A 27944-nucleotide genomic window follows, 5' to 3' on the forward strand; every position below is an offset into this window, starting at 1 on the left:
CATTGTTCCAGAAATAAAACTGCAACCCTTTAATGATCTGACCCAAGGCCTCAGCCTGGCTCTCAGTTCTAAAGTCTTCTCATTCTAAGTGTTTGCTCTAACACTGGATCCCTGTGTGTTTTACTCCAAGTCCAGATCCCAGGGTGCAAGAATAAGACAAATTGGCCTGTAATCAAAAGTGAAAATACCAATAACTATGATTAAATTAGAGACACAACTGGCATGGAAGAGTGTTAATCAGAACTACTAGTTTTCTAGAAGGTTTTTTGGGTTTTTTTTTTTGTTTTTTTTTTGAAATTCGAAAGTTGAAGTATGGATAGGTGTATCCCGTGAAGCTGTGGGGCAATTTTAAAGGCCACCCTTTCAGTAACATCAACATTAGTAACCACAATGTAACCACATTCTTCGCACAATGAATACTTCAAATTTTCCAAGATAAGTCTGCAGAAAACAGGAAATGGATTCTTCACCCTGCAATTTTTTATTTCTAAGGTTACATTCTTTTAACTCTTCAGACTGTTACTACAGTCTATATCACATACTGAGTGTTTCCTAGAAAACTAATAAAGTTGAGATCATCTGAATTGCTTTTCTATTTTTCTATTTTTTTGCAACTGGTATGAATCATACTTCTCTAAGCAAATATGTTCCTTAATGTATTACTTTTCTTGCTTTGAAAACTCTAAAACTACCTATTCTCATTTATAATATCACAGAACTTTACTCTGTGTTTATTATACACTTACCCCAATTCTGTCATTTTTATTCTACATACATCCTTCGTCAGATTGTCACTGTCTTTCTTCTCTGTGTAGGCATTAGTCACTAGACTGGAAAATTCTTGGGGTGAAAAATATCCCAATATTCATAATTATATGGGCTAGCTTCCATCATCATACATGAGATAGGTATTTTATCTGTTGTTGAAATTGACAGAGCCTCATAAAACCACATAATTACTCATTGGTTTGGCATTCTATATGGCAATATTTATCAATCATTATGAAGTGCAAGACACAATACAAGGTGTATACTCAATCTTATACAGAGCATTTGGGGACATCTATGTTGCAAAATTTAGAGTTCTATTTATTCATTTGGATTTCAGAATGATAACGTGACGTGTATGCCCTTTTAAAGCCACACCTGTTCCAGCACTGGACAGCACCACCTTTTGCCTCCCATGTTTCCAGATCAGATTTTGCCACTGAATGAGTTCAGGTTGTGTCAAGTTTTGTTGTGTAACACAATATTTAAAAATCTTCTAGCTTTAAGAGCTGCTATTTTGGTTTTGTTGTTGTTGCTGTTGTTTCAGAATTTTAAACTGTGGAACACATTGTCAGACAGACAGTGATGCAAAGAAGGAAGAGATAGGCATTTCAGGAAAATTACATAAAGCGTAAGGAAATAGAGATGAGGAAAAAAAGAAGAAATACCTCAGAAAAGTCACGTAATCCAGAGGGCTGGGAGTGTAGATCTTGGGTCAGGGGTCAAGTGCAATAGAGCTGGAGCAAGGCATCAAGGTTGAATTATAGGAGATGTATGTTTTGCTCTTATTTTTTTTGGCTTTATTGAGATATAATTGACAAATAAAAGTTGTATATATTTAAGGTAGACAACATAATGAGTTAATATGTTTATGTGTTGTGAAGTGATTACCACAATCAAGCTAATTAAAACACCCATCACCTCACATAGTTACTGGTTTTCTGTGTGTGGTGAGAACGCTTGAGATCTACTCTCACCAAATTTCAACTGTACAACATAGTGTCATTTACTATAGTCACGATGCTGTGCATTACATCGCTCAAACCTATTAATCTTATAAGTGGAAGTTTATATCCTTTGGCTAATTTCTCCCCATTTTCCCAACTTCACAGCCCCTGGAAAACACCATTCTACTCTCTGCCTCTGGGAATTTGATGTCTTTAGATTCCACATATAAGTGAGATCATATAGCATTTGTCTTTCTGTGTCTACCTTATTTAACCTAGCATAATATTCTCCAGGTTCATCCATGTTGTCACAAGTGGCAAGACTTCCTCTTTTTCATAGCCAATATTATACTGTGTATATACCACATTTTCTTCATCCATTCATCTGTTAGCAGACACTTTAGTCTGTTTCTATATCTTGGCTATTATGAATAATACTGCAGTAAACATGGAAGTGCAGATATCTCTTCAAGATATTGGTATATTTTCCTTTGGATATATACCAAGAAGTGAGATTGCTGGATCATATGGTAGTTCACTTTTTATTTACTTATTTATTTTTAAGGAACCTCCATATGGTTTTCCATAATGACCATACCAAGTTAATTTCTCACCAATAGTGTACAAAGATTCCTTTTTCTCCATGCCCTTGCCAATACTTGTTATCTCTTGTCTCTTTTTAAGTAATAGCTATTCTAAAGTGTGAAATGATATCTCATTATGGTTTTGATTTCAATTTCCAGGATGGTTTGTGATGTTAAACATTTTTTCATGTACCTATTGGCCATTTTTATGTTTTCTTTAGAAAAATGTCATTCCAGTCCTTTGCCCATTTTTAATTAGGTCTTTCTTTTACTATTGAGTTGTAGTTTCATATGCAATTTGGATATTAACCCCTTAACAGATATTGGGTTTGCAAATATTTTCTTTCACTCCCTGGGTTGCCTTTTCATTTGGTTGACTTTTTTTGCCACTTCCAGAGCAATTAAATACACTATCAGCTGTGCTAGCCCTTATTTATTTGTGACTCCCTGTCTCTAGACAGAAAACTCCAAGGAACGACTGGTCCACATATCCTGATGCTTACTAGATGTGCGTGTTCTATAGACACTTTAAATTCAATTTGTCTAACCATATTCATCCATTAATTTAACAAGCCATTATTAGCCAATGTATAAGACTTTGGAGGTTCAATGGTGAAAGTCATACCAATTGCATTTTTGGTACAATTACTTCAATAATATCAGACATTACAAAATTACAAACTGAAGCATACTCTGATGGAAGGAATGAATATCCTTCTCAGAGGGTATGTAAGAAGATAGCTTTTCCACATCTGGTGGGGCTGATGTTCCCTGAGGAAGTGATAGCTGATCTGGGATATGAGAGTGAAAAGAAAAGGAAGGAAGGCTATCAGAATGGGAACGAGCATGTGCAAGACCCCTGTGGCAAGGCAGAGTGGGAGGCATCCGAGAAAGTGAAAGAAACCCGTGTGGAAAGAAAGCCAAGGAGCCACTGCTTGTGTATGAAACCATCACAGTTAGCCCTCTAGAATCCTTCTGGCTGCTCTTCCAGTCACAGCCCCCTTTGTTCCACTGAAGGAATAGTAACTACACTTTTCAAATATTTATGGCAATAATTCCTTATTATATTTAGTTACCACTCTTAAGAATTTCCTTTGAAGTTTATATGAATGGAACCATAAAGCATATAGTCTTCGTGTATGATTTTACCTATAGTACATTTTGTTTTCCAATTTGTTTATGTTCTTGAGTCATGTATTTCATTCATTTTGGATGCTCGATAGGATTCTTTGTATGAATATACAACAATTCATGTACCTAATGCTTTGATGATGAACATTATATTTTTGTGTTTCTAGTGATCACAAATTATATGTGATTCATATGATGAAACATCCAGACATACATACGCACATCATTTCTCTAGAATAAACAGCAAGAGATGTATGTATATATGTGTATATATATATATACACACACACGTATATATACCTATATATGAACACATGTGAACACAAATTCATGCATACTAATATAAAATTATGTACTATTCTCTTTTCACATATTTTCTGTTTTTGTCTCTCTTTTCATCATTATTGATGGTTTCTTCTTCCCTCTCTTACATGTAATGATCTCTCAGCATCTTATCCATTGAATTATTAATTTAGGCTGTTTCTCATATTGCATTTAGTTCTAGAATTTCTATTACTTTCTTTTCTGAAAAATCTGCCTGACAGATCTCTTAGTCTATATAAACATAATCTAACACAGTTTTCCATTATGATGGAAATATTCCCTAAATCAGTCTTTCCCAATACAGTATTAACCAGCCACATACAGCTATTCAGCTCTGGAAATATGGCTAATGGAACTAAAGAATTGAATTTTTATTTTTATTTATTTATTTATAATTATTTTAAAGTTAACATTTCTAACAACTTTTATATTAGATAGAAGTTCTCCTATGATTCTATTTTCACCATCCACTTACACTTAAAAGAAACAAAAAACCTAACTCACTCAGGGAAGGCATGGTGGCTCATGCTTGTAATCACAGCACTTTAGGAGGCCAAGGCAGGAGGGTTGCTTGACTCAGGAGTTTGAGACTATCCTGGGCAACAAATGAAACCCTATCTTTAATAATAATAATAATAATAATAATAATAATAATAATAATTAGCTGGGTGTGGTGGTGTGCGCCTACACTCCCAGCTACTAGGGAGGCTGAGGTTGGAGGATCACTTGAGTCCAAGAGGTAATGTCTGCAGTTAGCCATATCATGCCAATGCACTCTAACCTAGGCAACAGAATGAGAACCTCTCTCAAAAAAAACATAAAAACTAATGTGCTCAATTGGAAAAATTTGAAAAAAAATAGAAAATTATAATCAATTAAGACTCAATTGTCAACACTCATAGTGTATAAATTATATACACTAAATGAGATTGTGTACATACCTATCCATATCTACACATATACATTATATAAACAAAATAAATTTTAGTAATGTTGGTTTATCTATTTTATGGCCTATTTTTTCAAACAATATTTATAAAAGAATTTTATGGCATTAAATAGTGTCTAAAATCATAGACTGTAATGATTATGTAAGATTTGCCCTTTGGTTCTGTAATAATTTAAATATTCTCCTATTGCTCAACATTTAGACTACTATTTTGATACTATTGCTAACATGATTATCTCTGGCTGATTTCTTAGGATTATTGAGATTAAAGTAGTATTGCTGGAGTAAAATATCCAAATATTAAAACATTTTTGGTATTTATTGTCAAATTGTTTTTCAGGGAAGTTATGCCAGCTTAAATTGTCATTAGAGTAAGATAAGAATGCAGTGTGAATTTAAGTCCTGTTTCTCCTCTACCTCTTCCTATCTCTTCTTTTTCTGTATCACCAAATGGCATTTGTCATAGTCCTGTTCTTCTTCAATATCTTTGTTCAATAACCTCTGTTTTAAAGGTTCCCTCTCCGCATTTCATATTCAGCTCTCCTCTCTTAAATGCTAAATCTTACATCCGTATTTCCAATCTGTCATGTCTTCCAAGATCAAGTCCCACTTTTCCAATATGTCTGCTATACATATGTTTGCTTGTCCCTACTGACTATCATTACATCTAGAGCTGAACTTTTAACATTAGCTCTGCCCCCAGCCCATCCTAATAACTCAACTCCCAATGTGTATAGATTGTCCTTTTCTGTAAGCAATCCCATTGTCACTTGAGCACAAAACCCCCACTCTTTCTCTCTTTTCCATTATCTCACTAATGCCAACATTCATCAAGAATGATTAATTTTTCATTTGCAATATGAATCCAAGGCATGTCTTACCTTGCATACTGCTGCTTCCATGCTAGAACAGGCCTTTATCACCATGGCAATTTTCTTTTAAATACTGTTCCTGCATTTAGACTTTCCTTGCATTAATCTATTCTACTCAATGCTTCTAAACTAATCTACTCAATTCATCATGTTGAGGGTACCACTGTCTTCCTCAAAAGTCTTCAGTGTCCCCCTGTTGTCTTTTAAGCAACCCCAAGTTGCATAATTTGTCACTTATCCATTTGTCCCGCCAGCCAGCCATTCAAAATTTATTGAGTGCCTACATGATTTTTTCCTTTGGATAACTGCCATTCAGCTACTGGAGCTACTTGGCCCTTGCTTAAAAAGGTTGTGAAGTGCCTGGGAGTTTATTTCCCCTTGAGGTTTCCACTAACCAGTGACCAAAAGATACTCACCAAAGTCCCAGATCCATAGTCTGGATTATAATAGCTCTAAAGCTTAGTTTACACTCCGAAGTTTCCCTGTGGAATCAAGCTAAAGCTGTTCTCCTTGGGCTTTGCATGGTGATCACACTCTTGCCTGACTTCCTTCTCTTCCTTGCCCTGCTCCACTAACTGCCTTATTTACCTACCCTGGAGCCCTTCCTTAATAAATTATTTTCAAGTGAATTTTTCTCTTAGGTTCTGCTTCTGGAAAATCCAAAGAAAACCACTTTTGTTAAGAACCAAAGACATGATCGCTACTGCGAATGAACTCATGCTGAGTAGAAAAATAGACATGCAAGCCAGCAATTTAAATTTTAATATGCTATCTAGGATAACAGTGGGATTTGCAAAGTCCTGTGAGATGAGGAAAGAATAAACACCTACCTCAGGTGAGGCAAGTCAGACTGGAAAGTCTTCACCTAAAGTAATGTCTGATCTGAAATTTGGAGAATAGTTTTTTTTAGGCAGAAATAAAATAAAAACTAGTTATAACAAATAGTGTGGGAAAAATTTAATGGTATAAGAACGTGAAATTTTTTAAGGAACTACACATAATGCAATTTATTATTATCAGAGACAATATTTGATACAAGGGAGGGGGAGGGAATTGGTTCTGATAGGTGAGTAACATGGCAGAAATGTGAATTCAAGACATTCTCTGAGTGTCATAAAAAGAGTTTATCTAGTTTATCTGTCAAAGATGGCAAACAGGCCAGGCGCGGTGGCTCACGCCTCTAATCTCAGCACTTTGGGAGGCTTAGACAGGCGGAACATGAGGTCAGGAGTTCAAGACCAGCCTGTCCAATATGGTGAAACCCTGTTTCTACTAAATACATATATATATCTACTATATATATATATCTAGTGTATATATATATATATATCTACTATATATATATCTAGTGTATATATATATATTATATATCTAGTGTATATATATAATCTACTATATATATCTACTATATATGTCTATATATATCTACTATATATATCTATATATATAGCTACTAAATATATATATCTACTATATATGTATCTACTAAATATATATCTACTATAATATCTAAATATATATATATACACACACAAAAATTAGCTAGGCGTGGTGCTGCACGCCTGTAGTCCCAGCTACTTGGGAGGCTGAGGTAGAAGAATCGCTTGAACTCGGGAGGCAGAGATTGCAGTGAGCCGAGATTGCCCCCCTGCACTCCAGCCTGGGCGACAGAGTGAGACTCTGTCTAAAACAAAAAAAGATGGCAAACAATATGGAGAACCCGGGAGGGTGATGCCTTCAATTACAGAGTTGTAGCTGTTGCTCTGGCAACATTGTGGAGGACTGCATGTGAAAGTTGTATGTAAGGCTAGTCTGGAGAATGAATCATCAGAAATCAAATACCATGGTGAGCACAAAGGGCTGAGAAGAGAAATAATGTGAGATATTAGAAAAGAAATTGGCGGTAGTTGGTGATTGATTGGGTCTGTGGTAATATTCTAGGCTTTGGATCACCCTGCCAGTCACCAAATCCAATAGATTTTTTTTTTTTTTTTTTTTTTTTTACTTAATCAAGATAGCAGCATTTTACTTCCTTCTTCAGCTTCCTGTTGGATTGTTTTGCTAACTTTCGTACAAATTATCCATGTTGACAATACATTATTGTTCTATTTGCAAAGTGGAGTAGGAGGTAAAAATGAAATCATAGCATATAGACAACTTACTAAAAATTTTGAGTTAATCAGAAAAAGCCTGTTGATAATCAATATACATGTGAAAAAATGTCCAACCTCAATCATAACTTTTTAAAAAAATGTCAATTGAAACAATAAGAATATCAGATTAACAAAAAATTTAGCTGTAAAACATTCAATCTGGGCAAAGATAGAGCAAAGAATCATGCTAATGCACTACCTGTGAGACTGTAATAAGTCCACATTTTTGAAGAGCGATTACAAATATCTGGCAGATTAAAATGCTCACTTCCTTTCATCCAGCAATGGCAACACTAATAATTTACACTAAGAATCAATCTAGATGAATATATATAAAAATACTTATTACAGTATTATTTATAAGAGCAAAAAAATCTATTAATACAAACTCATGAGTTACATTATAAAATGACCATTCCATGGAATATTATGCAGATATTATAAAGGATATGTTAATAAAAATGTGATCAATAAATATTGTGTTACAAAAAGAACAGTAGAAATCGAGTTTGTAGAGTATAATTTCATCACCATATAATGAGAATATAGATACACTGAAAATTTCTGAAAGGAGGCACCCAAAACTGCTAACATTATTTGCCACTGGGGCTTGAAAATGATAATTTGCTCTTGTCATTTATTTTTTTCCCCAGGAACAACAGTAATTTGACCATAAAATTAATGAAAAGGATGAGGCATTAACAAGATAATGGAGGGACAGTGTTTAGTTTTTATGTTTGTGGAAGGAGGAGAGAAGAAAACTTTATATAATTCTGTTGAAATAAAATAAAAATAAAATCCTTATAGTCAAAACTCTAAGAAAGGAAAGGTGCTTACAGATAGGAAAATAGAGGCTAATCCCACATCCCAGAAGTATCAAACCAAGGACTAGAATTCAGATCTCTTGACCCTTGGCCCCAGTGCTCTTTCTATGATCCTAAGCGATAGCATATCTATGCCTAGAAAATCAAGCCAACTGAGGTGGAAAAGATCTCGGCCATTATTTCTGCTTTCTCTGAATATACAGGATTGATTTTGAGTTCATAAATAAATAAGACATGTTGAAGGGTTGTCCGTGGGACACTGAAGTTTCACTGTATTCTGAACCTGAATATCTTAATTCAATACCATTGCTCTAAAAGGATGCTTTCTCAAGCACTGAAAATTATGGTTCCATTTATGTCCCTAATTTAAGGGAAGAGACATTTTGAATTGGAGGCAAATAAACTATGTTCTAGCACTTCAAAGCTTAGTCAGGAGGCTTATACCAAATGTCTTATGTGTACTTATGTTTTTTGTATTCTGACCCTGAATGTATTTCACACATAAGCTGATATGTCTCCAATAATTTTCCTCCTATGTACAGTATAAATGAAATATTAGCACATATTATCTGGCACCCCACCAACTGATTAGTTTGTTGTTATAAAGTGAAAATGCCCTATGATATAAAATTCCAAGCATTACTCTACTGAAAATGAGAAGGCATCACTAGCATGTGAGTGAAAAGAATATTATGTGCTTCCCTTTTCTATATGTTAGAATTGCCTTATATTGAAAAAATAAGTTAAATAATACACCAACCCAAAGCTTGTAAATTACTTTATCCATCTACTTCTAGGAAATTACAAAGAACAAATTTCATTATTTTAGCAAAACAGGGATGGATTTTCTTTTGTGATATTCAATATATTAACTATGGATTTTTTTTCCTAGCGTTGTTTAGGATACTTCCTGCAATGCCTCATTCAAATTGTCAGTGATTTTTACTGTGTATTGTAAATGATACACAGCCACTGTATATAAACATTTGCTGAATTCAAGATTGCTAAGTTAAGAAACTGGAGTAAATAAAATAGAAACAGGAAATCAGTGAATATTTAAGGATATAATCTGGCAATTGCATGTTTCTGCTGGCTTTTCATAATGTAACAAACCATGTTTTTTCTTCTAATTAAAAAAATGCTATCAATAATAAACATGCTAATTACACATAATCAATATGTTTATACATAGATCAATTCTTACAAATGTTCTAATTTCAGTTTAGTAAATTGATGTGTAAATATACTTTGTAAGACAGGCAATTTTATAAGAAGATTAGTAGACTGGTGAATTAAAATTTCCATTTCCTATGCTGCAGAGCACTTTTAATGCAATTTGAAGGGAGAACATTAGTGCTCAGCATTTATAATTTATCATTTGACATTTGGACTAAAAACTCTAAGTGTATAGAAGAATTACATATATTTCTTAAATTTCCAGTACTGCACATGCTACCATAATGCAGAGTTTTACAAGGAGATTAGTGTAATTCAATGATTTATCACAAATATTTCCAAAAAGAGCTATATTGTGGATCTTATATTCCCCTCATAGTTGCTTCAGGAAGGGATCTCATTTGTCACTCCTTCTCGGCATTTGGTTCTATGCCGTTCTTAACTGAAAATAGGAAAAAATGCCACCCTATACTGAAGCATTTCACCAGAATTGGAAACATTTTGCATAATTTTCAATAGATGAGGGTATACATTTCAAAGTATTCACAAAAAAACATATTTTTGGCCAAAATTTGGTTGAGATTTGTTGAAAGGAAGTACATCTCTGATCTACTGTTTTAGAACTTTCTGGGTTTCGAGGTCTTAAACAGAGGTGTGCATGTGCACGCGTGTGTGTCTGTGTGTGTATGGAAATGCACTGTGTTCATAAAAATGCCACTGTTGGTGTTTCCAAAATGAAGCTACTAAAAAAGAGAGAATTGGTGTCATCTAGAGAGGGAGAGGAGTTGGAGGACTGATAGTGCGGAAAGAGCTTGGAAAATAAAACTATGGAAAAGAGGCCACAGTTTGGACCAGAAACAATTACCTGATCACCAAAAAAGAGAGGAGAGAGAAAAAGACACAGGAAAATAGGGTCAGAGAGACAAAAAGAGGAAAATCAAACAGTATATTTGGCACTGTGGAGAGTAAAAGATTGAGAGATTTTTTTCCTCTTTCTATTCATGGGTTATGAAATTGAGGTTTTCCGTGTAATTAAGAAAGGATGGATCTTAGTGAAGGGCATATTGTCATCTATGAGAAAGCCACGAAGAAGCGTCGGGAAGATTGGAGAAGATGACTGACATTGCTACTTTGGGGTACTTGCTCTAAAACTTCTGCCATTCAGCCATGCGGATGAGGTGAACAGGTATTTGCGGATGTGCTTGACACTTGATCACGTGTAATAATAAGACATATTACAGTTTTAAAAAATTATATCATAATTCATGTGTTGAGCAGAATATAGCTGAACAGTGACTATTCAGGAACTTTACCTAAAATCCAGTTCATAAGTTATTCTATAATTGTTGTTAACCTGGTGGGCATATTTTCTAGGGATTTCAAGTGAGCAAAAATTGTCAAAAAATAAAATCCATCAGGAGTAATGTCTGCTTTGCCTATGAATCCTAGACACACTAAAGAGGTATTTAACATTTTAGTTAGAGCTATAAATGCTTTAAAATTTAAAAATATCTTTTCTTTAAACTTTGGTTTCATTTTCTTAGGCATTTGTTCAAATGTACATATGTGTGAATGTATGTGATTTTTAGACTATAAAATACTTTGAAATTGTTAAATAAATGTTTGTTAATAATATATTTCATTATGGAAAAATTTTAGGATTCCTTTTGCTCTCAATATTGACTATTGTCATTGTAGAAGTTCTGATAATATGATATTTATATAAGGACTCTGAGTTCAAATGCATCAGCCTAAGGCAGTGAAAACATATTTTCTTCTTCCTGTTTTATATTTATGCATAACAGAAATGGGAAGACTAAAAGATTTCATTATCACAATTTTGGAGGGCAGAGAAAGTACCAACAATCTGCATTTCCAGGCTAAGTTTAAGCTATTTAGAAGCCAAACCTTCTCACTATTCAGTTGGAATATCACATTCAGCAAGAGAATGTTTCAGTTTTTTTCATAGCTATGTTTAACTTTAAATAAGAGATTACATAATTAATGCTAAAATTGCCTGTGACTTATATTCCTCAAGGTTTTCTATTCTTTCTTAGCTTAAGTCATGATTTTTATTTCCATTGTTGTCATTGTTATTTTTCTTTTCATAGAAAAGTACTACTTAGCTCTATAATCTTTTATTTGACATTAAGGGAAAAATACTTCTGACAAAGCAAAAATATGCTTGAATAAGTTTGTGGTCTTCCGTAAAGGTTTAACCTTATATAGTTGGATTTTTTACATTTTAAATAATAATAATGATTACATAAACTTTATCCAAAAATTGTTATAATTATTGAGATTAATTTTGAATCAATTACAAAGTTTTTAAATAAATGTTATTTGAAGTGTTTATAAGTCAGAAAACAAATGAAAAGTTTAATGGTTATATATCAATAATTGCTTATAATGTAAATGAAACCATTTGTTAATTTCTAGAAATTTATTGCATATTTGATTCTACTTTCCAGGCAATATTCCCATGTAAGTTTGTCTTCATTTTAATAAAATTGTCCCCAGAAAAATAATACAACTATAATTTGAATATACAAAAAATTCAAATAATGACTCCATATATGCTCAGTAAGTTTAATGTTCTAACTTTAATCACACCAAAGACTTCTTATATTAATATAATTTTGTATATATGCAAGGGTTTCACTTCTGTATGTAATCAAGAACTCCGCTAAGCTGTTTATCCTTTCCATGTTCCTCCAGAACATTCTGCCTTAAAGATCCAAATCTATGGTTACTTCCTACTCCATTTTTTTATTTCACCATGACTATGCATCTCATTTACATTCCATTTCCTGGTCTTTCCTCCTCTCTCTACTCAAAAACTACCCAGAGAGCATGATAGCAGCCTTGTCTTGACTTACACACCTTACACACACACACACACACACACACACTCTTACTTTCACAAATATGTGACAAGGAGAACAGTGATGCTACATTTATATTATTCTTGACAGATGAAGCTGAGCACCTGTTTGCTGTATATCGTAGGCTTGGCCAATGTCAGGTGGATGCTGCCCAGATGTCCTTTGTTCATCTAGAAACATGGAGCCATGCTGTCTACCTCACTTTCCTCACACCCTAAACCTAATTGTCCCCAGGTCCCAATCAGCAGTTGAATCCATTTGCTTTCTTTCATTTTCCTTTCTGCTACCCAGGCATTTGTCCTCTTGGAAAGCAAGACAAAGTCTTCCTGCTTCATGCTTAATCTGCTCCAGTGGCATTAGCCTACACTCATTCCTCAGAGAGAACAGATCCTTCCTAACTCAGAATTGCACACAAGTCACCTACCCAGGAGTCCTCTCCATTCTACTCCACCCCATGTCCCTTCATATTCAATAGCCATAGGCTTTAGTCTAGAGTGACACCTCTGGGACAACGTACCGGAATCCCTAGACAAGGATCTTTGTTATTTGCCATCACACATTCTATGTTTTTCTACATTTATACCAATAATTTTTGTTTAAATAATTTTTAATATTTTAGTCCCTCTCCTCTTAACATATAAACTCCTAAAAATCAATGGGTTGCTCACTACTGATTTCCAGCACCTAGCACAGTCCTTAGCATATGGTTAGAACTCACTGAATTTCAGCATTATAAAGAAATGAATTAAATGGATGTTGTACGCATGTGTGAGGAGCCATATGGAATGTAAATGGCAGCATACCAATGTGTAAAGTTGTCATAATCAAGGAAATGGAGCTAAATTGGGAGCCAGAAAGCTAATCCATATGGATGTCAAGGAGACGAGGCTTGAGACACAGAGCAGTGATCAATGTGAGGCATCCAAAGGCTAGGGAAGTCCCACAGAAACACAGGAGATGATTCAAAGAACCCTTGGTTGTCCCAAAACATTGCTTTTATTCATGGGCTAGAGGACTTTCTTGGCAGAGGGCTGAAGACAAGTGCGTGCAAAAGTAGTTTCTCTAAATGTCTCACCAGCTTGTGTTTTGAATGTATAATTCCAGAACTATATATCAGCCATCTCTCAGTGCTGTTCAGTTCTTTTCATCCTGCTAAATCTTTTCCGTATCTCTATTTAGATGATTTCTCATTCTTACCATCTGAGACTGAACTAATGGCACAAAGTTGGTGATTTCCATGTGGGGATGTTACTAAGAAGAGTAGATAGCAAAAACAGACCACAGAATTTTTGTTAAAGTCTGCCCAGCATTTAAGAATATATCAGCCTGTTCCCCAAGTGTCCAGTCCTATCTCTTGTGTCTACCAGCCTTTAGCCTTTTTCTTTTTCTAAGGATAAGCTCTCACTTTTCAAATTCTGTGTGACATTCTTAAGGCCACATACATAAACACATTTTCATCTATTCCAGTTTGCAGTCCTGGAGCAGTAACATGACTACCTTTTGTGGCAAAAAGGCTGCTCCTTGGTCTGATCTGCATTTTCCGGGGAACTTGCTTGGCAGCCTACGATCCATCAAATCTTCCCCTTAGTAAATCTCAGAAAAAGATCACCCATAAGCATAGTAATACAGGGGTAGTCTGAAGTTTGACTAATATTTTAGAGTGCTGTAGATCCTAAGATGAAAGCAGTAAGAAAGTTGAAAAAATAATATTATTTATTCAACAGACATACTAGAAATCTCAGAGCTTCCCTAGTCACTATTTTCTGTCTTGTGCATGTAACATAAAACTCTGAAAAATCAGAACTGAGTTCTCTGTAAAAAAAAATTCAGAAATAAACAAGAGCAGCCTTGAAGGGAAGGCCTTGTAATCCATGGTTTATTCTCCTTTTCTTGTTATGGCCGATGGCAGCACCTAGATTAGAGTAGGTGCTCGGCCATGGATTCACTGAAATAATGCTTTAAAAGTATATACAATTCACAGAAATCCTCTGCACTTTCAATTACAATGAAACCATCCATCCATTACTCCAAAACTTGTGAATATTCATCATTCTATCTTTCTAGCTTTTCTGCATTTGTGATCCCTTTGTACTATTTTTTCTGTTAGGATACAGTCAAGAAAACTGAAACCATGGTTGTAGGTATTTTAAAGAGGGAATAGGCTACCAGATGTTAGAAGGCTCTAGAAGTTTTTGAGCAGCAGTAATTATGGATATAAGTTTACCTTAAATGGGCAGAATTCAGATAGATAACAACAACAAAAAGAGACTGTGGAGTTTATTCATAGTGGGCTAATTTGTGTGGGAAAAATAAGTAGGTATAAGTCAGTATATTCCAGTATCTGTGAGACAACAAAAATGGGAAATTATTTTTCTAAATTAGTTGGGTAAAGTTTAAAAGGATTGTGTTTGTCCTGTAGACAATTGAGAGTGGTTTCCATATTTAAAAAGGATAAGTAAGCTGTTCTGTGTGCAGGGCAGATTAGAAATGGAAGACATTGGAAGCAGAGAGAAGTTAAAGGAGAATGTTGACATTATCTTAAAGTGTTACGAACCTGAACAAAACTCATTGCAAAATCATTGCCAGGGAATATAGTGCAGGGCCATTGACTGACTCTAGTAGTGGATGAGGACAACTCACAGAGAGAAATCTGACAACCCATGTTTAGCAGAGGGAAGGAAGCCGGGAATAGTTATTAATAAGTTCCAGACTTCAGTTTTGTTGGTTTTTTTTTTTTACTCCCAGCCAGCTAAATTTGACAACAATGTAGCTCTATTTCTTCCAACTCATTTTGTTAATCTCTACAATCTTGCCCCAGAAAAGCCATTTGTACCCCAGCTCAGAAAATTATGTATTGTCTTCACAAGATTGCAAAATTTTCAAAACTGTTCACGATAATTAGAAAAATACAAATCAAGACCACAATGAGATGCCATATTACACCAGCCATAATGGCTGTTAATAAAAAGTCAAAAAATAACAGATGATGGCAAAGTCGTGAAGAAAAAGGAATGCTTATACACTGTTGGTGGGAGTGTAAATTAGTTCAGCCATTGTGGAAGACAATGTGGCAATTCCTCAAAAACATAGAGACAGAAATAGCATTTGACCCAGCAATCCCATTACTGGGTATATACCCAAAGGAATATAAATCATTCTATTATAAAGACATATGCATGCATATGTTCACTGCAGCACTATTCACAATAGCAAAGACATAGAACCAACCAAAATGGAAATCAGTGACACACTGGATCAAGAAAATGTGGTACATATACACCATGGAATACTATGCAGCCATAAAAAGGAACAGAGACCATGTCTTTTGTAGGGACATGGTTGGAGCTGGAGGCCATTATCCTTAGCAAACTAACATAGGAAAAGAAAACCAAACACCGCATGTTCTCATTTATAAGTGGGAGCTAAATGATGAGAACACATGGACACAGAGAGGAGAACAACACACACTGGAGACTTTCAGAGAGTAGAGGCAGGGAGAAGGGAAATCATGAGGAAAAATAACTAATTGGTGATAGGCTTAATACCTGGATGATGAAATAATCTGTACCACAAACCCCCTTGACACAAGTTTACCTATGTAACACACCTGCACTTATACCCCTGAACCTAAAATAAAAGTTTAAAAAGAAAGCAAAACAACTTAACTTTAAAGTAGCTCAATAAGTTTTATATTGATGTCAACTTTAATTTTTTATGCATGACATAATACATTATTAAAATTCATTTACCTTTTATAAAAAGAATGCAAGATTTTAGCAGAGTTTTCAACAACAGTGTTATATTTAACAAGAGAAAAACATCTCTGATGCTCTGATGCTTTACAAACTGGTGTTTCAGTGAATTACTCTTTTTTTTTCTTTTTTTCTTTCTTTTTTTTTTTTTTTTTTTTTTTGAGATGGAATCTCGCTCTGTCACCCAGGCTGGAGTGCAGTGGCACGATCTCGGCTCATTGCAACCTCCACCTCCCAGGTTCAAGTGATTCTCCTGCCTCAGCCTTCCAGTACCTTCCAGTACCAGAAGGCACGCACCATGATGCCTGGCTAATTTTGCATTTTTTGGAGAGATGGGGTTTCACCATGTTGGCCAGGCTGGTCTCTTAACTGCTGACCTCCCCAACTGCTGGGATTACAGGCATCAGCCACCACACCCAGCCAAAATTAATTACTCTTAATTGTGTTCTATTCGTTTGTTTTTCCTGCATTTTCATTTCATTTCATTTCACTTTGATGAACCAACAGAAATACCCGATGGAATACAGTGACAGCTTGAAAAGCTATCATTCCACAGTAGATAAAATAATATGTGAAAGTAATGAGAATTTAGTAATTCCTCTAAAATCAAAATTTAAAGACATACCACTGATCCTTTGTTAAAATAGCTTACAGGACAGAAATCTTAGAAAATGGGCATTAGAGTTTCAGAAAACTAGTCGTATTAAAAAAAAAAAACTTTTCAAATCAAGGCTAACTACCTCATAAATAATGGAATGAAGGAACTACTTATAAAACCAGGGCTCCATTTTCAATTGTAAAAAAAATGTTGATATTAAAATAGAGTAAAATAACCATTAATTTAAAATATTTTTTCTGCTCACTTCCAGAAGGTGGAACATAAACCACTTAAGTGACCTATTTAAGCCCCACTAAAGCAAGTGGCAAATATTGAAACTGGATTACCAAATCTATGCCTTCCATTTGATTGGCCGTGTAACTTTTTGTTTCGTGCATGGATAATGGCTTTTCTCCTTCAGTAACCCAAAGGAAAATCTGACATTCTAACCTGGAGCTGCACATTCAAGCTTTGACACGTTCCTCTCACTGGTTTCTTCTAATGCTTATAACAAGCCTATATAGTCAGCAACTTTAGAAAGATGGGTCAAAGAAGTGCCTTTATCATACTTTGAATTTTTCCCTGGGGCACTTGGCAGAGTCACCTCTGGTGTTTCAAGTGTGCTTGAAAGTTATCTGGCTGCCCTCTGAGAAGTTTGCATAAAAACTGCTTTACTTAAAAGCAGATAATTAAGGTTTCTATAACAAAATCATAGGAATAGCATTGAGATAGGACAAAGACCAAATATCCTGTTTCCATGTGGCAGGGAAATAATGAAATCAAAAATCCATGAGCTTTTGAAGCAAGAGCTCATGGAGTGGCATATCATCATACCATTATTAATAGAGGACACTGCAAATTTCTAAAAGGGCTTCATGTCCTGATTATTTTATCTTCTTCTTTCTGTTGAATTTTTAACATCTATGTCTACTGCAAAGTACATAAAGAAAATAAATTAGAACTTAGAAAAGAGCTTCCTCACATCCTCAAATTATAGATATATTTCTTTCAGAACATCACTTTAGAGAGAAAATAGCAAAAATTCAGCATCATCACTTTTGTGACACTTCACTAACCAATCAAAATATAGAAAAAAAGAGAAATTAAGTACATTTGTATTCACTGTACATTTTTAGCTATTTGTTTAGAAGAAAAGCAATTAGCTTATTTAAAAACCCTAAGGTGAGTATGCAGTTTTTATTGTTATCTTTGCTGTTTTGATTTATATTTTTATTTTTGTATGTATAAAACCTGTAAATAAACCTATGTCAAATGCTTCTTTACTTTTGATACTAGTACAAAATATTGGTGACTTTTTTAGATAGGAATATCTGATATGTATCTTTCAGAAATTATCAGAGAGTTATAAAATAATATTTGGGAGGTAAGGAAGGCACTAGACATAAGAAACTTGTATAGGCAAATACTTTGTCACCAAAGTTGTATATTTAAAAGTTAAATCCTATTCTTTAATTTGTCTCTTACCAATTCAAAATTACTTCATTAGAAAGCAATTTTCCTCAACACTTAATCCCTAGTTGTTCATTTTTTCACTAGCTAGTATTCCATTGCTCATTGCTTCATAGCTAAACTCTGTTTAAATCTGTTAACTGAAATGATTTTTAAAACTTTTTGTCCATTTTTCACCTATTCTGTTTGACATTGGTCTTGTATGATATGATGATGCAAGGGAAAATGACCCTACAATGATATGATTCATAATTCCACTATAAATTTCCTTGATGCTTGGAGAGTGTGATTAATGTATTTTGTCCCCCCTTTTTTTTTTTAACTATAAAGCAAGTACATGTACAACAATGCCATTTTTTTAACCCCAAATAAATAGAAACAGGACTACAGTTTCTTATATGAATCTTATAGTTTACTTAGCACATGCATTAATAAAGTTTCCTCTCCAGGAAACTAGAAAATTGTAACTGGTGTAAGACTTGATGTTTTGTCAAAAACATATGTAATATTCATATAGTAGAGCTTTGGTCTTATGCCATGAACAAGCAGGAGGTGCTTCTGGAACTGTCCTATTGATTTTCACACATTATTTATTAGAAACGACTGCTGCCATTCCCACATAGTGCGAAGTGTGAACATTTACTGTATGTATGTGGTCTCAATATTATTTTGTTGTTCACAAAACCACGTATGTCCTCCCATCGAAATATTGTCCTCATCTTAAAAGTAAATGGCACTATTTTATTCAATGGTTTATATTTTGGAATCCTAACCAGATATTTTTTGCCATAAATTTCAAGCACCGCATTACTTCCAAAGACATACTATGGCTATAAGGAAATTATATCAAGCATGAGTAAATTTTGTTGACCAAGACTATAGATGTAACAATACCATCATATAACAGACATTGATGGTTGGTGAAAATTACCCCCAAATGTCCAATGCCATGAGTATAATTTGAATAGCTCTTAGTTTAGTTTTTATTAACGTTATATGAAGGTCATTTGCAAGCCTGCAGATATAATTCATAGAATATACTACTCAGATATTTGAGAATGTACTACTTAAATATTTGAATATATTTAATTCCAAATATATCTCTACTGTGATTTTTTTAGGAGATACAGTTGCCATCACAGTGAGATATTGCTGATTCAGATGAAATTTTTAATTAACTAGAAAAGTCAAAGAATGCAATTCTTTTTCAAGATTTCTTCAAATAAAGAAACAAGCAAAATTGGGCTGTGGTTCTGTGATTAACACCAAGAAGTATGGAGTCAGGCAAACCTCAGGTTGAGTCACAGTTCGACTGTTAAGTAGATAATAATGCTAAGGGTGTGTTCTTGTTCTCTTAAGGTTTGTGGAGACCGGTAGCATTCCACAGACCAACATTGAGCCTACCCCATGACTACTCAACCTGCCCATTATTGGGTAGCTTTCAAATAATCAGTTAGAAAGAAAACATCTATGAAAACTATTTACTAAAGAATTATATCTTTTAATTAAGAGTACCAAACATGGTCAAGTTAAAGAACAATTGAGTAGAAACCTTCTATTCAAATATAATTGAGACCAGTTGTTTGATACTTAATCTAAAAAGTGAGTTAAGGAAGAGGATCATGGGGTTAAAAAATGCACACACACACACACAAATGTAAAATAATTGGGCAATATTTTGATATAAGTCCAGGACCCTTTGACTATCACTCTATTAACTGGAGTTTCTATACATTGTCTTCTTTGTATAAATTATGATCATAACAAGTCAATTATAATTCTAAATTTTTATTTGTTTAAAGTAGAACAAAAACTTAAAGTAATTGAAGTACAAAAACCTTTTAGCTTATTAAAATTTTGTTATTCTGATTATTCTAATTTTATAATTTTTTCTTAAAAAATTTACAGTTGCTTAGCCCTCATATTAATCAACTTAGCTTTTTCGAATCTTTTCAAGACCCAACATATTTTTACATAAATAGCACCGCTCTTTTATAATCACATCACTGATTTTATTTATGTCACAAAAGACTAACTTGAATGCAACCTAAATAAACTGGCTGGTGGATAACTTAACATAATGCCAAGTTGAGGCAGCAGACTAGGCATAATAGAAAACACACTGTTATTTTACAGAGAGAATGTACAGTGTCAGTTCATTCAACAGGTTAGTTAAACACAACTAAACTAAAACAATGCCAATGAAAAGTAACAAATTCTGTGTTTGCTCCATGGACTTACAGCCAATGAGTCCTGAGAAACAAGAGATAATTTAAAGAGCTTCATTGGCAGGTGAATCTGTACTTCGCCTTTTAGCTTAAAGACTGAAGCTCCATATTAAAAGCAGGAGAAGGTTAGAGAGGCATCCCATATGAAGAAAGAAATCAGAACAGACGTGCAGAGGCAAAAGTAGACATGGTCTGTGTCCTGGCTCAGGAGGACAGTACGTGTTGAAGAGCAAAGCCTGGAATGGGCTGATGCCTGAAACCTGACCCCACCCCACCCCATGTGCTTTATCTACTCACACTGTTTGCCCAGGAACTCTGGCACTCCACAATAAGAACAGGAACTGGGTGTCCCAGCTAATCTTCAGCTCGGTGGGTCCCATAGGGTTGTCATACTTGAAAAAAATAACAATAGGCTTTGAATAAAAAGACTTGGAGATGAGGCAGAATGCTCCTGCCAAAGCTTCCCTCAATTGACATAAGAGGAACAAGTTTATTTCCCAAGTTAATTATAGTATAATTTACCAGGTATCCAAATAAATGTGTTTAGAGGACAAGAGTTTTCCCCTCAAAAAATTCTTGACCGTAATTTTACATATAATTCTTTTATTCAACAAATGCTCAATGTATGTTTGTTTTATACCAAACACTTTTTAAGGAATTAGGAATACCATTGTGAATAAAATAGACAATTTCTGCTAAATGCTTAGATGATGAAAGGCAAACAAATATATAAGAAAGAAAATAATTAAGAAATACAGTTTTATGCCTAATTATGTCAGGTGGTGGTAAGTGCTGTGTCCCCAAAACACTTACTGATTTTCTCAAACTATTATAAAACAGAGAAGGCACATAAAGAGTTCCGGACATGGGACTGAAGATTCTGTTTTAAATATGGTTGCCAGGGAAGTCCTTACTGTATAAGAACATTCCATCAAGGACTTCAAGGAGATGACAGAAGTCATCAAGTGTATGTAAAAAATAACACTGCCAGTAATAGGACCAGCAAATGCAAAGACCAGAGGAAAAAGACGTCTGCTTTGTTTAAGGGACAGCAAATAGGTCTCCCTGCTACAGCAGAGTGAATACAGTGGAAATGGTAGAAGAGTTTTTAGTTGTAAGGCAAGAAGAGGGACCAACCATGGAGAGTCTTAGATGTCATCGTGGAGATTTCTATGGAGGTGAAATGGAAGCTACGGAAAGCAATAGAAGCTGATATGGTTCACAGCTTTAATAGTCTGCTGTCTGCCGAGATAAGAATTGACTATAGAACAAAGGGTAGATCTAGGTAGTGAGATGTTATTGCAATCACCTAGGAAAGAGATAGGATGATTTGAACTAGAGTGGTAGTGGTGACAAGTGGTCATATTTTGAAAATATTTTTAAAGTAGAGTTGAGAGGATTTGGTGATGAATTTGGCATGGGATGTAAGTCAAATTTCAGAGCCTGAGCCAAACGTCCCTATTTAATTACATTTAATATAATGGAAAAGGTGGGGGGAAATGGATTAAGAAAAGAAAGAATAGATGTTTGATGTGGGAAACAGGTGAAGAAACCAGTAGAGATGTTAGATATCTAAATCTGAGTTCAGGAGATTTGAATGCATAGAAAATTTGATCATTAGCACGGGGCTGGTATTTGAAGCCATGAGACTGGACAGGGTCATTTTAGTTTAGTGTATTTCCACATATTATACTTCAAGCATCGTGCTAGATACTTTAACGTTTGGCCATTTTAAAAGCCCCTTGGTAAATTTCACAGGAATGAGGATTTGACTGACCTGTTGTTCTCAGATGTCTGACCTCAGTAGGATGCATTATTTTATTATATTTAATTCCCTATAAAATTCCAAAATATCAAAATAGACCTATGTTTATTAGCAGGATTTTTCATGTACGATATTCCTACTCAGATAGGACTATATCACTTAATTTCACAGAAATATCCTTCCCTGAGGTGATGATACTATTATATCACAATCATGAAGTCATGCTGACTTGTAGGTAATAATGGAGCTCACATTTTGATCTAAGCTAATTCTCATGAATTACTTAAATTATGAAAATACACACTTTCAGAGAGCAGACAGATTTTACTCTGAATTTTGTCAAACTATCACTTAATAATTCTCAAGGGCCCAACTCTGGTGAAACCAGATGCTACATTGTATGCGTTTCCTGTTCCCTTCCCATTTTTTTCATCATGGTTCATCAGCAAATGCTATGAAGTCTAATTAACGTAACTAATGGATCTCTGGGCCATTGGACCATGCATTTACCTGAATTGCTCTGTGAAAGAGCTCTCTCTCATGCACTCTCTCTCCTACGCGCTCTCTCTCTCGCTCCTGCACTCACTCGCTCTCTCCCAACCCCACCCTCCCCACCCCCTTCTCTTTCAAGAGCAGAACACTTTAGTGACCTCCATTTAACTGGCTGAACTAAGCAGCGATCTCTAAGGTAATAATGCACTGCTAAGAAACCTCAGCATAGACTATAATGTTACCACTAAAGCTTCTGTTTATGTTGTTCTAGGGCTCATAAAATGGAATATTGTAATCTAGCTCTGAGGAAATTTGAGATTGTCTCATATTTTCTTGGTTAAACCAGAAAATAATTAATTATAGGGAAGGGACAAGAATTGCCCTGGCAGAGCCAGCCTGAGAAATAATTTCTGTTCATTCTCAATGTATTATCTGCTTTGTCCCTAGAGGCCCTCTTTTGTTACTCTTATATCAAAATCCTTTGGCCACTTAATTTTCCTGCCATCTCAACTCAAAAATCATACCTACAAAAGAGCTAAAATTTTCAACTGTTTTCTTCTGCAAAAATATGTGCCAGCTATGAGAGTGTAAGCGTTATAGTTATACATAGATGTTTTTATTTATAATCTTTCTCCTGCAAAACAGGATTAGAGAAAGTGAAGCAAAAAGAACATGTAATAAGATGAATCATTAATAGAAAAATAAATTGCTCTAAAGACAAAGGAAACTATAAAAGGTAGACGACTAGAACTATTTAGCAAGAAGAGACCTCATTCTTTCCATCAAATAGTGTGGTGTAATTTGCACAACGCACCTAATGGTTAATGAATACATATTTGTTGAGGATATCATTAATAAACAACATGACCAATGCAAAACTAGTAAAAAAGATTTTTACTCTTCAGGAAGTAACTATTAGATAGTTGTTGTACATTCCATCTTTAAAAGGTAGAGGAAAATATATATTGATCTGACCCATAAATGCAACAGGAAGACACAGAGCAACAATTATTGTAGGTGAATTTCAGCTCTCAGTCTATCTACCAACCTTTGTCACCAGGAACCCTCTTCAGACCCGTGTATCCAACTGCCTATTTATCTTTTGCACCTGGATATCCCTCAGGTACCTCCATTTAATTCATCTTCTTCCTCCAAACTGGTCAGCATCCAACCAGATCCAGAGAATTGTGAAGAGCTATTCTAGTCTCCACCCTCTCCCCTGTTGCTGATCCAGTTAAGAGGGCCAAAGAATGTAGCTGAGAGGACACCATCTCTGTATCTAGTAGCATTTAGTTTTAACTTCATCCCTTAACTTAAAATCGACATGGCCTTCAGTAAGCGATTTACCTCCTCTGAATATCAATTGATGAAAGTAAAAAAAAAATTCCAAAATTAATTGTATTGAGGATTAAAATATCATCTTTCATACATCACGAGCTCTCAATAAATAGTTGTAGTATTGTTATTCAAATTGGTACACAGGCCTATCACTTCTCCTTCCTTTTAGATCTTTTTTTCCCTCTGTTCTTGCCTCTGAATGCCCAAACCCAGTCTCTCTTCCTCTGTCACCTTTTTAGGATATCCATCCCCACCCCACTCACCCCACCTCTCCTCACATTGCTTTCTCTCCTACCCTGGGCTCCACCACAGCTCCTCCATCCCCACCTGTAATCCAGCCTATACATGACTATCAGGGCTGTGGTTCTGAAAAGCAAATCTTATCATGTTGCACCTTACAACATCTTTGAATCACACCTACTTGTCTCATGATAAATTCTAAATGCTTTAGTTTTAGGCTGATCATGACCATTTTTTATCAGAGCCTGTCTGTCTCTCCCTCCTAATTCTCATTTCTCTCTACCAAATAACTCCACCCCTTGTTCTGAACAACATGGTTCTGCTTTCATCTCTTCATACTTAAATTTTTTCCTAGATCCTTAACTTTGCTCACAATGTTCCTGCCATCTGGAATAGCATTCTCCCTGTTGGCCTGGAAAATTTGACTATTCCTTTGTGACGGAATTCAGTCTTCACTTCCCCGTGAGTGACCTTCTTAGGACAAATTGACTGTATTTCATTTTGTAGTCTCACAGTTCATTAGGCAGTCTTCAAATGTCCAATATGACAGTGCAAGATATTTGTTGTTTATACACGTATTTCACCCACTGGCTTTGAGAAACTTGAGGGATTGTTGTAACCATTTGTATCCCCAGTGTATAGATGCATAGCATGCATCTATTTGTGTTTTGAATTAATGAGTGAATTAATGAATGATGAGAAAGCAATGTCCTATGTTTTGTCTCTACCTCCTACATTATAAATAGACTGATTCAACTGAAGTTTCCAGTTCCTATTCCTTTTGCTGTTGTCATTGTATATGTTAGCAAAAAGCTTCATCCCTTTCAAAAATTTATTCTGTAATAGCAATAAATTCAGTGTCTTCTGGGAGCAACATTGTACTCTCTCTCTCCCCCTGTTTTGCCTGTTTCTACTTTGAAGAGTATGTGTTTATGACTTTATAGATTAATTTGTTAAAGTGCATGTAATAGGAGCCCTGCTATTTCTTCATAAGTGGTTATGAAAAAATATTCACACTTGCTTATGTTTTGTGAACGTCTATATGTGGTGGAGCACATGTTATTATAATCTTATTTTAAGTGGAAATATAGATTTAAGGATTTTCTTTTACTGTTCTTAATGTAAAGCTTCTAAATTAGATATACATAAGCACTCATCTAGAAGATAATGGAAGCATAAGCAAAACACAGAAAAAGACTTACCAAGAACAAATTATAACTAACAAACAAATGTTAGTTTTATTGCAATACAATTACTGAATTAGTACATGATGGAACAAAAGATCTATAACAAGTTTAGATGTCAGTAATTTATTGGACACGGATTGTATACATTGTACCCACAAAATTTTATCAAATTGTTTCTATTTCAAGAAATTTTTGGTTTATTCATGTTCAACGCAAAAGTTAATTATACATGAAACATAAACTGAATGGAAAACACTGGCATTGTATTTCCTGGCTTTCTGGGAAGAACGTGGGAGTAGGGTTAATATTGAAATGCAAGACAAAGCTCTTTTCTCCTCTCCTTGTTCCCATGATAGGACAAAATACACATGGCCAAGAATGAGGAAAGTAGGACAAAACCCAGTGTAGTCAAGAGAGTTATGACCCTGAGGTGTGAGGTAAGATCTGGCCCTGGGAATGTTGACTGACACTGCAATATTTAGTGTCTAGACTGGAATGATTAGATATGAAGTGGGTTAACTTGGGGTCTTTAGAGATGGTGCTATTCCCAGAAAGATAAATGAGATCCAGTCCTAGGACAAAAGGACAAGCATCATTGGTCAGAAAAAGAAAAAATGATTTAGAAAAAAAAGAAAAGAGAAACAAAACTTAGAGGAGGAGAAGAAATCCCAAGGATGGAGACCAAAGGGTTTGCCAGACAGTCTGTTCCTTGGGAATGTGGGTTACCTAGCAACCTGGAAGATGATGCTACTTCCAAGCCCAAGATTCTGTCTCCATGACTTAGGACACTAGTCATGAAGAAATAGAACACATCTTTCTCTTTCTAGATCTCATTCTCAGTTGAAGAACTGCTACTCATGGCCTGCTAGAGTGAAACTCATTGGTTCTAGGAATTAATTAAACTGGACCTGCTGGAGGCCTTTAATTATTATGTGGACATCAGAATTGATGAGGATTGATGTGGGTGTTATTTCAATAAAGTGTTATAAATAATTCATATATGAAAAATTTACTTTTTCTATTAATTTATAATTACATTAATATTGCATTTTAATGTTGCTATTCAAACTAAAGACCATGTCAGTTCTTAGACACAATCTCTCACTGTGTATTAATCTGAATAAGACATTGTAGTAACCACATATGTGTGTGTGTGTATATATATATATATGTATATATATATATATATATGTATATATATGTATATATATATATATATATATGTATATATATATATATATATATAACCTTTTGAGCTGTTTTAGGTTTCCAGGCAAAAATTAGTGAAAATTAAAGTGTGTGTCCAAAGACTCTCTCACTCCACCCCCATTTCTCCTATTTTTAACATCTTGTGGTATTTTTAACATTAGTATGTTATATTTGTTACAAGTGATGAACCAATGTTGAGAAATCATTTTTATTTGAAGTTCATAATTATATTAGGGTTCGCTCTTTGTGTTGTCCAGTATATGGATTTTAATAGGTGTATAATAAGATGTACCCACCATGACAATGTTACACAGAATAACAGTTTAACTGCCCTAAAAATCCCCTGTGCTCTATCTAGTTATTCCTCCTTTCTTTCCTCCCCAGGGACCCCTTGAAATGACTGATCTTACTGTCTCCACAGTTTTGCCTTTTTCAAAATGTCTTATATTTGAAATCACATAGTATATAGGCTTTCATATTGGCTTCTTTCACTCAGTATTATGCATTTAAGGTTCTTCCATGCCTTTTTATGGCTCTCTTTCTCTTTTTTTTGTTTTTTGTTTTTGAGACGGAGTCTTGCTTTGTCACCCAGGCTGGAGTGCAGTGGCACGATCTCAGCTCACTACAACCTCCACCTCCTGGGCTCAAGGGATTTTCCTGTCTCAGCCTCCTGAGCAGCTGGGACTACAGGCGCACATCACCACGCCCAGCTAATTTTTGTATTTTTAGTAGAGACAGGAATTCACCATATTGGCCAGGTAGGTCTCGAACTCCTGACCTGGCGATCCACCCACCTCAGCTTCCCAAAGTGCTGGGATTACCGGCGTGAGCCACCACACTCAGACGGCTCTCCTTTTTTATATAGCACTGAATAATATTCTATTGTATGGCTACACCATACAGTGTTTGTCCATTTGCCTATGAAATGTACCTTGGTTGTTTCTCTTCTGGTAATTATGAATAACACTAGTATAAACACTTTTGTGCGTGTTTTGTGTGGGCATAAGTTTTCAACTCTTTTGGCAAATACCAAGGAGCATAATTATGGAGTC

General features: G+C 34.9%; 1 protein-coding gene and 2 long non-coding RNA genes across 4 annotated transcripts in view; 2 read left to right on the forward strand and 1 right to left on the reverse strand.

Annotated features, from left to right (window-relative positions):
• On the reverse strand, nucleotides 1-22310 carry LOC129049580 (uncharacterized). 2 transcript variants are annotated; one of them, XR_008512793.2, is made up of 4 exons: nucleotides 21475-22310; nucleotides 20959-21053; nucleotides 6406-6457; nucleotides 1-166 (listed from the first exon to the last, which is right to left on the reverse strand). It is a non-coding gene; the product is annotated as an uncharacterized LOC129049580 (long non-coding RNA). The 2 variants fall into 2 exon arrangements; XR_010136808.1 differs by lacking the exon at nucleotides 1-166 and adding an exon at nucleotides 4213-4349.
• Nucleotides 1-27944, forward strand: part of GPC5 (glypican 5) — a 1453242-nt gene that overhangs the window by 1257108 nt on the left and 168190 nt on the right. The window lies entirely within an intron of this gene.
• Nucleotides 21587-26686, forward strand: LOC129049581 (uncharacterized). The gene is made up of 4 exons (XR_008512794.1): nucleotides 21587-21628; nucleotides 24852-24958; nucleotides 26040-26120; nucleotides 26511-26686. It is a non-coding gene; the product is annotated as an uncharacterized LOC129049581 (long non-coding RNA).

This window comes from Pongo abelii, chromosome 14, assembly GCF_028885655.2.
Source record: "Pongo abelii isolate AG06213 chromosome 14, NHGRI_mPonAbe1-v2.0_pri, whole genome shotgun sequence".
Classification (NCBI taxonomy): Eukaryota; Metazoa; Chordata; class Mammalia; order Primates; family Hominidae; genus Pongo; species Pongo abelii.